The sequence below is a fragment of the Punica granatum genome, chromosome 4, assembly GCF_007655135.1.
Source record: "Punica granatum isolate Tunisia-2019 chromosome 4, ASM765513v2, whole genome shotgun sequence".
Lineage (NCBI taxonomy): Eukaryota > Viridiplantae > Streptophyta > Magnoliopsida > Myrtales > Lythraceae > Punica > Punica granatum.
In genome coordinates, this window is record NC_045130.1 from 38,803,897 (window position 1) to 38,817,710 (window position 13,814).

General features: G+C 41.6%; 1 long non-coding RNA gene across 1 annotated transcript; it reads right to left on the reverse strand.

Moving 5' to 3' along the window:
* Nucleotides 1–411: 411 nt before the first annotated feature.
* LOC116206327 lies at nucleotides 412–2,414 on the reverse strand. Its single transcript, XR_004156660.1, has 3 exons — nucleotides 2,128–2,414; nucleotides 856–999; nucleotides 412–749 (listed from the first exon to the last, which is right to left on the reverse strand). It is a non-coding gene; the product is annotated as an uncharacterized LOC116206327 (long non-coding RNA).
* Between the last annotated feature and the right edge of the window lie 11,400 nt (nucleotides 2,415–13,814).

Below are 13,814 nucleotides of genomic sequence, written 5' to 3' on the forward strand. Positions count from 1 at the left end.
TTAACAATTTAAAATAATTATCTAAAGAATTAATAAAAAAATTCTTAATAAAAACATATTCTCTTACAATAAAAAATTACCATATATTATAATTTAATTATTAATTAAATAATTAACAAAGAATAGCCATTTTCAATAGGATTTTGTATTCCTCACAATAATTTTATTTTTCTAGGGACTGAGACTAATCCCATTCGAATTTAAAATCTTTAATATTGTAGTTTTTCACATGCTAATCTTTTTTCATATCCATTTTTCACAATTCCTTGATGAGAATTTATTTGTAAATCTATTTTCACGTTAAGAATTGAAAAATAAAACGATTATCGATCAAAGTTACTTTGTTCGAATTTCGTAAATTTTGTAGAGATGAACACCGTTAGACCAGATGAACCCTCCATAAGCATTTGCAGATGAAGTTTTGCATCAACCCAAATACCAATTTTAGTAAATAGTTCTCTTTGCGCATTAGAGTGGAATCGCTCGAAAGAAGTACGGTGGCGTAGACAACAAAGAATTGCCTTAAATAACAAATATAATCACGTGTCTACGCCACCGTACAAATGGAATTCCAGAACAAATTCAAATAGACACTGCCAGGTATAAAAGGTTTTGGCCCTTTTCATACCAAGGCTGTTCTAATACGGAGAAACAGAACCAGACATAGGAGAGCCTTCCTCACGAAGTGTTCCGTTAAGCACTACAAGTTCCCGGAGCTGCTGTTTCTTGTAAAAATCTTGGGACTCGTCCTGTGTAAATTGAAAGCTAAGTGTTTAGGAAAAAGTTATCCTGTGGAAGCAAACATGGTCATGAATCTTGAAAAACAAAGTGAAGATGAATGGGTTATGAGATTACCATTGGTGTCAGCAGATCCAAGAGTAAATCGCGTGCTTGAATCAAACGGGCATCAATGTTCTCAACTTGTAATTCAGCCTTCAACGAGATATGCAGCGGCTCATTCAGATGCTCATATCCCGGTTTGCCTCGCATCATTACTTCCTGCACTCAACAGAAGAACAGAATCGAGTCAAAAGCCAAAATCTCGCGATAATATTCATTAGAACAGTAGTTGTTCGGGAAGAGGATATTATTTGCATGGTGGAGCGTTAAAAGCAGAAAACAAGAAAATTGACTGTCCGCTCTACGTACTCATCTGTTTGAGATCAGTTTGGAGTTTGCTAATGTATATGAAAGTGATCGAACTCCATCATTCCATTTGGAAACACAAACATTAATGATCACAATCTGTAATCATTTGCCAAGTCTGATACTGCCTCGAGACCTTGGTTCATCATGGGATTCTCAAAAAGCAAGCGTTTAGAGGTTTCAATACAGAAAGTAGAACTTCACATGACACACAAATCGCCTTAATGTGCAATGAAACCTATAATTCCAGATAAATCACTTTCCAAACTTCATGATTTTAAGCACCAAAAGAAGACATACTGATTATGTTTTTTAGCTTATAAATTAACGTAGGATTTAGAGTCTGGGGATGATTTTGCAGAGGTCTGATCAAGAAACTATGCAAAGCACATATGACAGGTCCGTAACCTTCCATAATAGCATTTCATCAGGATGGTGAAACAAACACTGAAACAGAATACCAGAGTCTGAAAGCACTGAAACACGGGATTTTTTAAACACAATCAGAGTCTAACTTCGATTTTTCAAAGCACTGAAACACAATTGGAAACAACATAACCTAAGCACTGAAACACAGGAAACAACACAACCGGAACAAACAACACTTTCCACAACACAAAATACACATATCAGTATGAACAAACACAACCGAAGACAAAACATTTCAACACATTCTGATTTTAATATGATGCTAACTTCGGCAATTGAATCAGCAAACGCATATCAGTATGCTTCGGAGAAGAGGAAAAGTAAAATTCGGTCCCCAAATCACCCACTCAGAGGAATCAAAACCAGAGACTATGCCTTCAAGACAATCTAAAAGCTTCGGAAACCCCATCCCAAAACCCAAAACCTACCTGAAATTGAAATCCCTAACTTGACAATCAATTGCCAGAACAACCAATCGAAAACCCAAACTTGATAATCGACTAAGCTTTTCTTAAAATTGAAAGCTCGGATTTGATAAGTAGCGGGACAAACCTGATTACAACGGAAAACTAGGGTAGAAATCGAGCAGATAGCTTCGACAGAGCGAGGAGGTCAGGGGCTCCGGAGCGGGGAATGGGCTGACGCATGAGCTTCGACTGCTGGAGTGGAGTTGTCGAGTGGACTAGCGGAGTTCAGTTGTTGAGGGGCGGTGCTTCGAGGGAGGAATCGCAGTCGGAGGAGGGCCCAAGGAATCGCAGTCGGAGCTTCGAGGAGGAATCGTAGAGGGTAGTTCATCAGTGGGTCGGGGAAACGAAATAACTGATGGCATCAGACTGAAATTTCTGAAGAATTGTTAGGGCATTTTCGTCTTTTCGCATTTATTTCCGGATCCGCAATGCCTATTGTGGACATTCAAGGGCGGCTTTCTTGTTCCTGATCAATTCCGGATTCTATATCCCATCCGGAATACCTATTCCGCATTTCCGTGGATCAAACGTCGGAATGTGGATTCCGTGCGGAATAAGTATTTCGTTCCCGATCAATTTCTGCGAACCAAACATGGTCCGAGGGAATTCTCATCTAGTGACATCAAAAGAAACTTATCTATGGGATCTGCTATGATATATTTAACATAAATAAATACCCCAAAAAATACCTAAGTGGGTTGAGTAACCAGGTACCTTCTTTGATCATGTCAATATTCGCATTAAAAAGTTCCACTATAGACAAATTGGGGTTTAAAACAAAATTAAATCATACGCGCGACTCGAGCAATTAGATATGCGGGGTGTCTTATCACCTAATGCCTTGAACAAATTAGTTTGGGAGTCATTGATTGCAAGCTTGCTGCATGCATCCATCACCGTCTATGACCCTGTGGCTAGTTGAAGTAGTGGTTGCGTAGGTTTCTACCGATTTGATTTTCTTTTTCTTTATTATTTTGGGGGGAGAGGGGGCTGAATAACTAGGTATCTTCATTGACCATGTCGATATTCGCGTCACAAGGTTCCACTTTAGGTAAAATTGGTGTAATTTTTTCTTTTTAATCCTATGGTTGACTCGAACAATTAAATATGTGGGGTGCCTTATCACCCAATGCCTTGAACCAACTGATTTGAGAGTCCTTGATTGAGAGCTCGCTATAGGCATCCATCACCACCACGACCCTGTGGCTAGCCGGAGTAGTGGCTGCGTACGTTTCTACCTATAATTTTTAGCAATTGGATTTTCTTAAAAGGCCCAATACAGATCTGTTTAAATTTTTTTATATAAGTAATCTGTTTGGATTTTTATGTTGCAAAGAAGTTATATTTTTGTCATGAAGGTAATTATAATTAAATATATAACTTTTATTTAAATTATAAAGTGGGGGACATTTGAGTCATTTTAAGTTATATCCTTGTAATGCTATTTAAATTCCTTGTATCCAATTCTGTATTACCAAACAAACGTCATTGATCAATCTTATTTTCCTCTAATTCCTTTCCCTATCTATTCTTATTCATTGTTGATTTACTATCCATTCCATTTTTTTGCTACCAAACTGATGCGACAAAAGACGTGACAATTTTATATTATTTGGGCCTTTTTACAATTTTTAAGAAATAGTTTATTTTAAAGAACATTTTATTTCTTTCGTTATAATTTCGTTTTGCAATTTTTAGGAAATAATTTATTTTAGAGAATATTTTTATTTATTTCGTTATAATTTTGTTCTTTCTATTTAAGCGATCTAAGGCCCTAAGGTCAAGGACAATTTAGTTTTGATGAATAAATTTTCAAGAGAGTATTTTCTCTATTATTCCAAATTCGGCATTGATTGAATCAACGAATTTAATGTCTATTCCCTGGTATTCGTAGAATCAACAGGTTATAGAAGATTGTTTTCTATTTCCTAAAAATTGTAAAACGAAATTATAACGAAGGAAATAAAATATGTTTTAAAATAAATTATTCCCTAAAAATTGTAAAAACGTCCAAATAATATAAAATTGTCACGTTTTCTCCCGCATCACAAACATACTGTTAAAATTTGCTTGGTCGAGTTATACCTCACAAAAGGTTTTGTACTGGAGTTATGTTTATTTCGTGCATGTGTCTTCCAACTAGGATGCTGCATATATTAATTGATCTTACAGGACAAACTTATGTCCCCTGTACATGCTTATTTGCAATTCAAGTGAGTGGTACCTTTCGTCCTTGATAACTACATTTTTTGTCCTTTCATTTGGCATGGTCATGGGATTTTCTCCTTCAATAATGATTATTTCCAACTTGCGTGAGTTTATTTTATATATTATATTAGCATATTCTTATTTTAAAACGAAATTACAGTGTCAAAGTTATATTTTTATTTACAAAAGGATATACATGAAGATGTACACCACACCACGTGCAACGCACATGACCTTTTGACCAAAAAAAATTAAGTTTGGATATGGGTATCGAGATATAGATATAGATAAATACATAGATACAGATGGATATAGACGTAACTTATAGCCTTTTCATGGTCTTTTTAGCTTTTACAAGTAAGACAGTGGCATAATACCATTTCAATTATCACATATCGAATGGTAGAGACGCATTATGTCACGCAAGGATATCTTTGACCTCCCCTAGGTGGTGTTTTCTTATGCATTTGTCACGGGCTTGCTATTTTATCTAGCGTTCCCTACCCGTGCGGCCCTAGAATCGCTATTCTAGGCAGCCTTTCCCTTTACGAAATTTTTAGAGAGAGAAACTAGAGAGAGAAGCTCTGGAAAATGATACTTATATTGCTTTTTCAAGTGTGTGTACAAATGAGAAGGTGATGCCCTTATATAGGCACTCGGTATTTAATGTACATCCAACTACTTCTACCATCTACCGGTATAAATGCAATTATCCAACTACCGATATTAATTACAGAAGACTCGGGAGACTTCTAGAAGTTCGGGAACCGAGGCTCTCTAGAAGACTCCATCGCACGCATTTCCTAGCAAACCTCAACAACTTCGGGCTCTCTCGATCATCTTCGATGTTAGGAAGGTCTGTTCGTAACATTCTCCCCCACCTATTCTGGCGATGCCCTCGTTGCATCCTCTACATAAAAAGCCTCGATCTGCTTTGTAAACTGCCACAAGTCTTCGGCAGGTTCCCAACTTGCCTCACTCTCGGGTAACCCCTTCCATTTGATGAGGTACTCACGCTTCGGCTTGCACCAACGTTTCCTCACGACCCGATCAGCCAAGATTTGCTCGACATCCTGGTCGTATGCCGCCTTAGCCCCAATTGGTGCACGCGAGGACTCGGCCCTGCTCGAATCTTCCTTGTCCTCCTGGAACGGCTTCAGCATACTCACGTGGAATACCGGGTGGAGCTTTAGCTTCTTAGGGAGTTCCACCTTGTACGCCACGTTATCGTATCTCCGTGTAAGGCCCTTGTGCACGTCCTTGTGTCGGAGAATGTTGTGGAGCTTCACCAACACAAGGTCGCCCACACTATACTCGACGTGGCGACGCTTCTTATCGGCCCACTTCTTCATTCGCTTTGTCGCCCTGTTGAGGCAAGACCGTGCCAAGTCCGCCTCTTCTTGCTAACTCTTGGCGAGCTTGTACGCCGCTGGGCTATTCCCCTTGTAGCCCGATGCCACCGTACTCGGGGTTGATGGCTGTTGGCCCGTCACAATCTCAAAGGGACTTTTGCCGGTGGACTCGTTCCTTTGTAGGTTATGGGAGAATTGGGCTGCATTGATCATCGTCGCCTAATCCTTTTATGTTGTGCTCACGTAGTGTCGTAGGTACAACTCCAAAAGTGCATTCACCCTCTCCGTTTGGCCATCGGTTTGAGGATGGAGACTTGTAGAGAAGTTCAAGCTCGTGCCCAAAAGCCTGAAGAGCTCAGTCCAGAATCGCCCCGTGAATCGAGGATCACGATCACTCACTATCGTGGTCGGCACGCCCCAATATTTGACCATGTGCTTCATGAAGAGTCGGGCTGCCTCTTTTGCTGGGCAGTCCTTCTTGGCCGGGATGAACGTCGCATACTTCGAGAATCGATCAACCACGACAATCAACGTTTGACATCCCTTCGACTTCGGAAGGTTGACTATGAAATCCATCGAAATACTCTCCCAAGGACGCTCTGGAATGGGAAGAGGCTCGAGGAGTCCTGCGGGTGACTTCTGCTCTGTCTTGTCCTGTTGGCACACAAGACAAGTCTTCACGAAAGTCTCCACATCATCCCGCAGTTGGGGCCAATAGTACCACTCTTCGACGAGTGTCAAAGTGCGGTGAATCCCTAGGTGACCAGCCCACTTTGAGTCATGGCACTCCCGTAGAATCTCCCGCCTGAGGTTGTCATAGAGCGGCACGTAGACTCGACGACCCTTGGTGTAAACGAGGTCGTCCTCGCACCAAAATTGCCATGACTTTCCTTCGCGAGCGAGCTCCAAGAGAATGCGGGCTTTAGCATCATGCTACAACCCTTCCTTGATCCGACCTAACAATGGACTCTCAAGTCAGTTGATCGTGGCGAGTTCCACTCGTCGACTCAGTGCATCAGCCACGGCATTGGTCCTCCCTGGCTTATACTCCATCACGAAATCGAACTCGGCCAGGAAATCTTGCTAACGAGCTTACTTCGGGGATAACTTCTTTTGCGTCTGGAAGTAACTCGTGGCAATATTGTCCGTCCTTACAACGAACTTTGAGCCCAAGAGATAGTGCCTCCAAGTCCGGAGACAATGCACCACCGCCGTCATTTCTTTCTCTTGGACCGTATATCGCTGCTCCACGTCACTAAGCTTCCGGGACTCAAACGCGATGGGGTGGCCATCTTGCATTAGTACCCTGCCGATAGCGAAATCTGAGGCATCCGTCTCCACCTCGAACGACTTCTCATAACATGGCAACGCGAGAACGGGCTCATCCGTGACAACCCGCTTCAAGCAATCAAAAGCTGCTTGACATTCGTCTGTCCACTCCCAAGCTCGAGCCTTCTTCAAGAGGTCCGTGAGTGGCACGGTGATGCTTGAGTAGCCCTTGATGAACCGTCGATAATAGTTGGCGAGACCAAGGAACGAACGCAACTCTGTCACTTTGGTTGGCGATTCCCACTCCATGATCGAGGCCACTTTCGATGGATCCATTCGGACCCCGATCTCCACCAACGATGTGGCCAAGGAAAGGGACTTCCCTCTTAGCGAATGCACACTTCTCCCTCTTCACGTACAAGGAGTTCTCCCGAAGCACCTCGAACACCTGTCTCAAGTGCTCGACGTGGTCCTGGAGTGACCGGCTACACACAACGATATCATCAAGATAAACCACCACAAATCGATCAAGGAACGGGTGGAGTACCTTATTCATGAGGGTGCAAAAAGTGGCCGGTGCATTAGTCAGCCCAAAGGGCATGACGAGGAACTCGTAGGAACCGTATCGTGTTACGCATGCGGTCTTAGGCTCGTCCCCTTCCGCGATCCACACTTGGTAGTATCCCGACCGCAGATCCAACTTAGAGAACCATTGAGCTTCCCCAAACTGGTCAAAGGGATCTGCAATCAATAGTATAGGGTACTTGTTCTTGACTGTTAACTAGTTCGTTGATTGGTAATATCATTGATACAACAAATTTTACATTCTTTGACAGGATATTGACTGTTCAGTGCCCGGTAGTCTATACACATCCGTAGCGATCCGTCGTGCATCTTTTGGAAGAGCACCGGGGCATCGAACGGGGCCTTCGAAGGTCGGACATAGCCAGCATCAAGCAACTCCTTGAGCTGCCTCCTCAATTCCGCCAACTCTAGCGGTGCCATCCGATAAGGAGCCATGGCGGGTGGCTTAGCATCGGGCACCAACTCGATCTGGTGATCCACCTCCTTCTTAGGTGGAAGCTTCTTCGGAAGTTCCGTCGGCATCACATCCTTGAAGGAATCGAGGACTTGGGCGACCTCCACTGGTACGTCGTCTCCCGAGCCCGCATCCTCATCTACCTTCAAGGTTGCAAGGTACGTGACTTCTCCTTTCTGGATCCCTCGCTTCAGTTGCATGGCCGACAAGGTCTTTTGCCCATTTCCCATCGACCGCTTGACCGGCACCACGCATTGGCACTTAACATCCAACACACAGATGCAATCTGCGAATGGGACGAGTAGTGCATCGATCCTGTCGAGGAAATCCATCCCAATAACAAAGTCGTAGTCATCAAGAGGGATTACCTCAATAGTTTCTTTTATGCTCCACTGCCCGATCCGGATATCCACGTCCTTAGCAACACCGTATGTCGGGACTTCTTCGGAATTCACCGTCTTGAGCCGCCCCCTTGTCCTTTCAACACGAAGTCCCAACTTCTTCGCACCTTCTTCAGAGATGAAAAGGTTGGATGCTCCTGTGTCAACGAGAGCACTAAATGCCTTCCCGGCAATTTCAACATCCGCGAATATGAGCCCCTTCGACCGATTGGCCTTCCTGGTCATAATGGAGCTAAGGATACGCAGCGAGCCCAACTGCGTCTCCTCTTCCTTTTCCTCATCAGCTTTCACCAACGCCACGAGCTTGGCTTTGGTAGGGCATTGTCGAGCCATGTGCGAACCATCGCATAAGAAACACTTGAGCATCCGCTCATCCTTCCCCTTTGGCTTGCTCGACCCCGCCTTGTCCTTGAAAGTTGACTTGGTCGTCTTGCCACCATCGGATTGGTGGGACTTCTCTTTATCTCCCCCACCTTTGGGCTTGCCCTTCTCTTTCGAGTCGGACTTGCTTGATGAGCGGAATTCCACCAGCAACTCCGCCGTCGACATAGCCTCGTGCAGATCTTGCACACTGCGGTGTTGCGGCTCTTGCTTAGCCCACGGTTTCAGCCCATCCATGAACTGGAAGAAGGCTTCTTTGTCAGTCAGCGACGGAATCTGAAGCATGAGTTCCGTGAACTGCCGCACATACTCTCGAAATTCACCCTTATGCTCCAAGTGTCGAAGCTTGCCGCGAGCTTCATCCTCCGCATACTCAGGGTAGAACTGTTGGCGGAATTCATCCTTGAACTCCTCCCATGTGTTGACCGTGTTGCCACTTCGGTCGTCGCACCTCCGACGCCACCATAGCAAAGCGACATCCACAAGGTACATGGAAACCATCTCCACACGGACAGCTTCGTCCTCTACTCCCGTCGCGCGGAAGTAGGTCTTCATACTCTATATGAAGTTGTCCACGTCCTTGGCCACCCTAGTTCCCTTGAACTCCTTGGGCCTCGGGACATCTGGACGCGCGCTAAACTGACCCATGCCACCCTCATTGACACGAGTCCTCCGCACTTGCACGAGCTCAACCCTGAGCTCATCCATCTCAGCACGCATGGCCGAGACAAGGGCTTCCAGCGTCTCGTCCCGCTTGGTCAGCTCGTCCACTGCAGTGTTCAAGGCGCCCTGCATACCCTCTTGAAGCTCCTCCAAGTCCGAGCGGAGCTTCTCCATGCCCTTGGACGCGTCCTCGGTCTTGCCTTGGACGTCCGCCATGACAACCTCCATCTTTGTCATGCGGCCCTCAAACGAACTCAGTGGATCCCTCGAGCTTTCCTGCTGCTTCTTGGACTTTGCCCTCGTCTCCTCGATCACCACCTCCGATTGGTTAGTGGTTGCCATCGCCTTAGACCTTCGCTCTGATACCACTTGTCACGAGCTTGCTATTTTATCTAGCGTTCCCTACCCGTGCGGCCCTAGAATCGCTATTCTAGGCAGCCTTTCCCTTAACAGAACTTCTAGAGAGAGAAACTAGAGAGAGAAGTTCTGGATAATGATACTTGTATTGCTTTTTCAAGTGTGTACAAATGAGAAGGTGAGGCCCTTATATAGGCACTCGGTATTTAATGTACATCCAACTACTTCTACCATCTACCGGTATAAATGCAATTATCCCAACTACCGATATTAATTACAAAAGACTCGGGAGACTTCTAGAAGGTTCGGGGACCGAGGCTCTCTAGAAGACTCCATCGCACGCATTTCCTAGCAAACCTCAATAACTTCGGGCTCTCTCGATCATCTTCGATGTTAGGAAGGTCCGTTCGTAACACATTGCTCTTGCTTTTAAATATTATATATAAATATATAGATGTGAATAATAATATAATATATATGATATATTTTAGGGTAAATTGTATTAGTGGTCCAAAATGTTTTACAAATGTTTTATTATGGTTCAAAAAGTTTTTTTCGTTACATGATGGTACAAAATGTTTCAAAGTTGTTTCATGATGGTACAAACCATCAATTGGCCCTAACGCCGTTAACATTTTGCTGACGTGACGCGTCCTATGTGTCACTTTTGTTACGTGGAACCAATCGTAGTGCGCCACGTCATTTAAGAGAAAATAAAATTTAAAAAAGTCTTAAAAATTCAAAAAATAATTAAAAAATACAAAAAAGAGTAAAAATTTTGAAAAAAAAAATTTAAAATTTTGAAAAATTTGAAAATTATTTTTAAAAATTTAAATTTTTAATTTTTTTAAAAAAATACAAAAAATAATAAAAAATACAAAAAAAGAGTAAAAATTTAGAAAAATTTAAAAAATTATTTTAAAATTTTGAAAATTTTAAAATTATTTATACAAAATTTTAAATAATTTTTTTATTTTTATATAATTTTAAATAATTTTGTAAAAAATTTTAATTTTAATATTAAAATTATTTTTAATTTAAAATAATAAAAATTATTTTTAAAAGTTTTTAAAATATAAAATTATTTTTAAAAGTTTTAAAATTTTAAAATTTTTAGAATTATTTAAAAGTTTTCGGCCACGTCAGCAAGGAGGTGACACGTAGTAGCCACGTCAGCGTCGGCTTGACGGCGTCAAGCTCGAGTTGACGGTTTGTACCATCATGAAACAACTTTGAAACATTTTATACCATCATGTAGCGAAAAAAACTTTTGGGATCATAATGAAACATTTGTAAAACATTTTGGACCACCAGTGCAATTTACCCTATATTTTAATAGAGAAAGAATAATATAACAATATCCAACATTATGGTCTATAATTATTACCAATCATGATGGTAAATTTTTGGAAAAAGTATAAAAATCCCATTGTAATTTGGAGTCCGAACAAATTGCACAATATATTTTTGTTAGGGACAATTAGTCCCTTGTGGTGTCTCCGTTAGCTATAGGGGATTACGATGTTATTTTTTTTTATTTTCAATCCTCAATCTTTTCCCTTTTAATCATTTTGGTTATATATCTTTTTCTTTTATTATTCTTATTCTTAACTTTTCAGTTTATTTCATTGTAGTCCTTAAAGAAAATCGAAAGGAAAGGAGAGGTTGGGGCCGCCAATTTGGAGTCCCCGGTCGATTCAAGATTGGGGCCTGAATCTGTTACCCTGACCCCTCCATCGAGGTCGCCGACGTCCTTCATAAGTATCGGCGACCTTGGTGGAGGGGTCGGGGTTATCTATTGGCGGCTCCGACCCCTCTTTTCCTTTTGATTCTCTTTGTAAAACTAAAATGAAATCAAACGGAAAGTTGAGGGTAAGAATAATAAAATAAAAAGATTTAGAATCAAATTAATTAAAAGGTTAAAGATTGATAACTGAAAATGAAAAAAAACTGATGTCATAGCTCCCTATGTCTAACGGAGTACGCCATAAGTATGTAATTTATCTCGACTCTAAATCGCAATGAATTTTTGTTGTTTTTCCTAAATTTTTAACTGGAGGTCGAGGAAGATATTACAACTATTCACTTTATTTTTTATTTTTTTGGTTAATTGCGCTATATAACCTAACGTCTGAAGAAATTATTAGTTCTAATCCAAAATTTTTTACCTCACATATCTTAACTTTTCATATCTATCCCGACGCTAATTTTTTATTTAAAATTGACGGAATTGCACACGTGGCACTTATATGGTGCAATTATCCCTTTTTTTTTTCATTTTTAAGGATAAGGGAATTGGTAAACTCCGGAGAATGTACATGCCATACTTAAGTGAGCGCTCGATTTCGTCTGGATAAGTAAACTAAGGAGTTTACCAGCGGGGGCAGACGCCAAGTGAGCGGTCGATATCGTCTTCCTCCAAGCTCAGATCTGATTTCGCACTGATTGCCAGAGCGGATTCATTCGTGAGGTAATCGATCACTCTCCGTTTCATCCACACGCATGAAATCGTTTCGTTCAGGTTGAAATGGCTTCTCAGGTCTGTGGATTTGCTGGACCAATTGGAGAGGATGAGTTATGGTGCTTTTTTGTGCTTCGCTGCGTACATTCTAGGGATTTTGGGGAGACGATCTATCAAATTGTGTTCGTACTTGAAATCGATGCAGCTGATTCAATAGAAATGAACGGTCTCCCCTTTTTAGCTGGTTTTTCTTTGTGAATTCTACTCCGGATAATAATCTGGTTGTTTTCATGTGATTGAATCATTCATTGGCTGAGGTGAAACTTTCCTTGCTGCTCAAAGTTACAATGTAGGATCCAGTTTGCAACTAGAATTGAATCTGATCTGCAAAACGCATTGAATGTGCTGATGGCAGTTGTGTTAGGTCTCCATGTGGCTCGGCCTGCTTAATGAGTGTAATTTCTGTTCATGGGCTGGTAATTGACTCGACTACATGTGGTGGATTAGCTTGAAATATACCTAATCAATAAGTTCTCTGCTACATTAATTTAAGTTTATGGATGATAATCTGGTTGTTTCCATGTGATTTAATCATTCATTGGCTGAGGTGAAACTTTCTTTGCTGCTCAAAGTTACAATATAGGATCCAGTTTGCAACTGGAACTGAATCTGATCTGCAAAACGCATTGAATGCACTGATGGCAGTTGTGTTAGGTCTCCATGCGGCTCGGCCTGCTTAATGAGTGCAATTTCTGTTTATGGGCTGGTAATTGAGTTGATTACATGTGGTGGATTAGCTTGAAATATACCTAATCAATAAGTTCTCTGCTACGATAATCTAAGTTTATGGATGATAATCTGGTTGTTTTCATGTGATTGAATCATTCATTGGCTGAGGTGAAACTTTCCTTGCTGCTCAAAGTTACAATATAGGATCCAGTTTGCAACTGGAACTGAATCTGATCTGCAAAATGCATTGAATGTGCTGATGGCAGTTGTGTTAGGTCTCCATGCGGCTCGACCTGCTTAATGAGTGCAATTTCTGTTCACGGGCTGGTAATTGAGTCGATTACATGTGGTGGATTAGCTTGAAATATACCTAATCAATAAGTTCTCTGCGACAATAATCTAAGTTTATGGATGATAATCTGATTGTTTTCATGTGATTGAATCATTCATTGGCTGAGGTGAAACTTTCCTTGCTGCTTAATGTTACAATATAGGATCCAGTTTGCAACTGGAATTGAATTTGATCTGCAAAATGCATTGAATGTACTGATGGCAGTTGTGTTAAGTCTCCATGCGGCTCGACCTGCTTAATGAGTGCACTTTCTGTTCACGGGCTGGTAATTGAGTCGATTACATGTGGTGGATTAGCTTGAATTATACCTAATCAATAAGTTCTCTGCTATAATAATCTAGGTTTATGGATTTATTAGCTGCTAATTAAACTTGTGATGCCTACGTTTGATTGGCAACTTGTAGATTTGGACGGAAGGATGGGGATTAGCGCCATTAACCGAGTTGCTTTGTCCCTCTCCGAGCAGTTGCTTCTGTCTGGCCCATCCCAATATTGTAACGTCGCCTTCTCCCCACCTTCCCTTTACACAACCCTCAGCATGTTGACCGCTTGCTCCATGA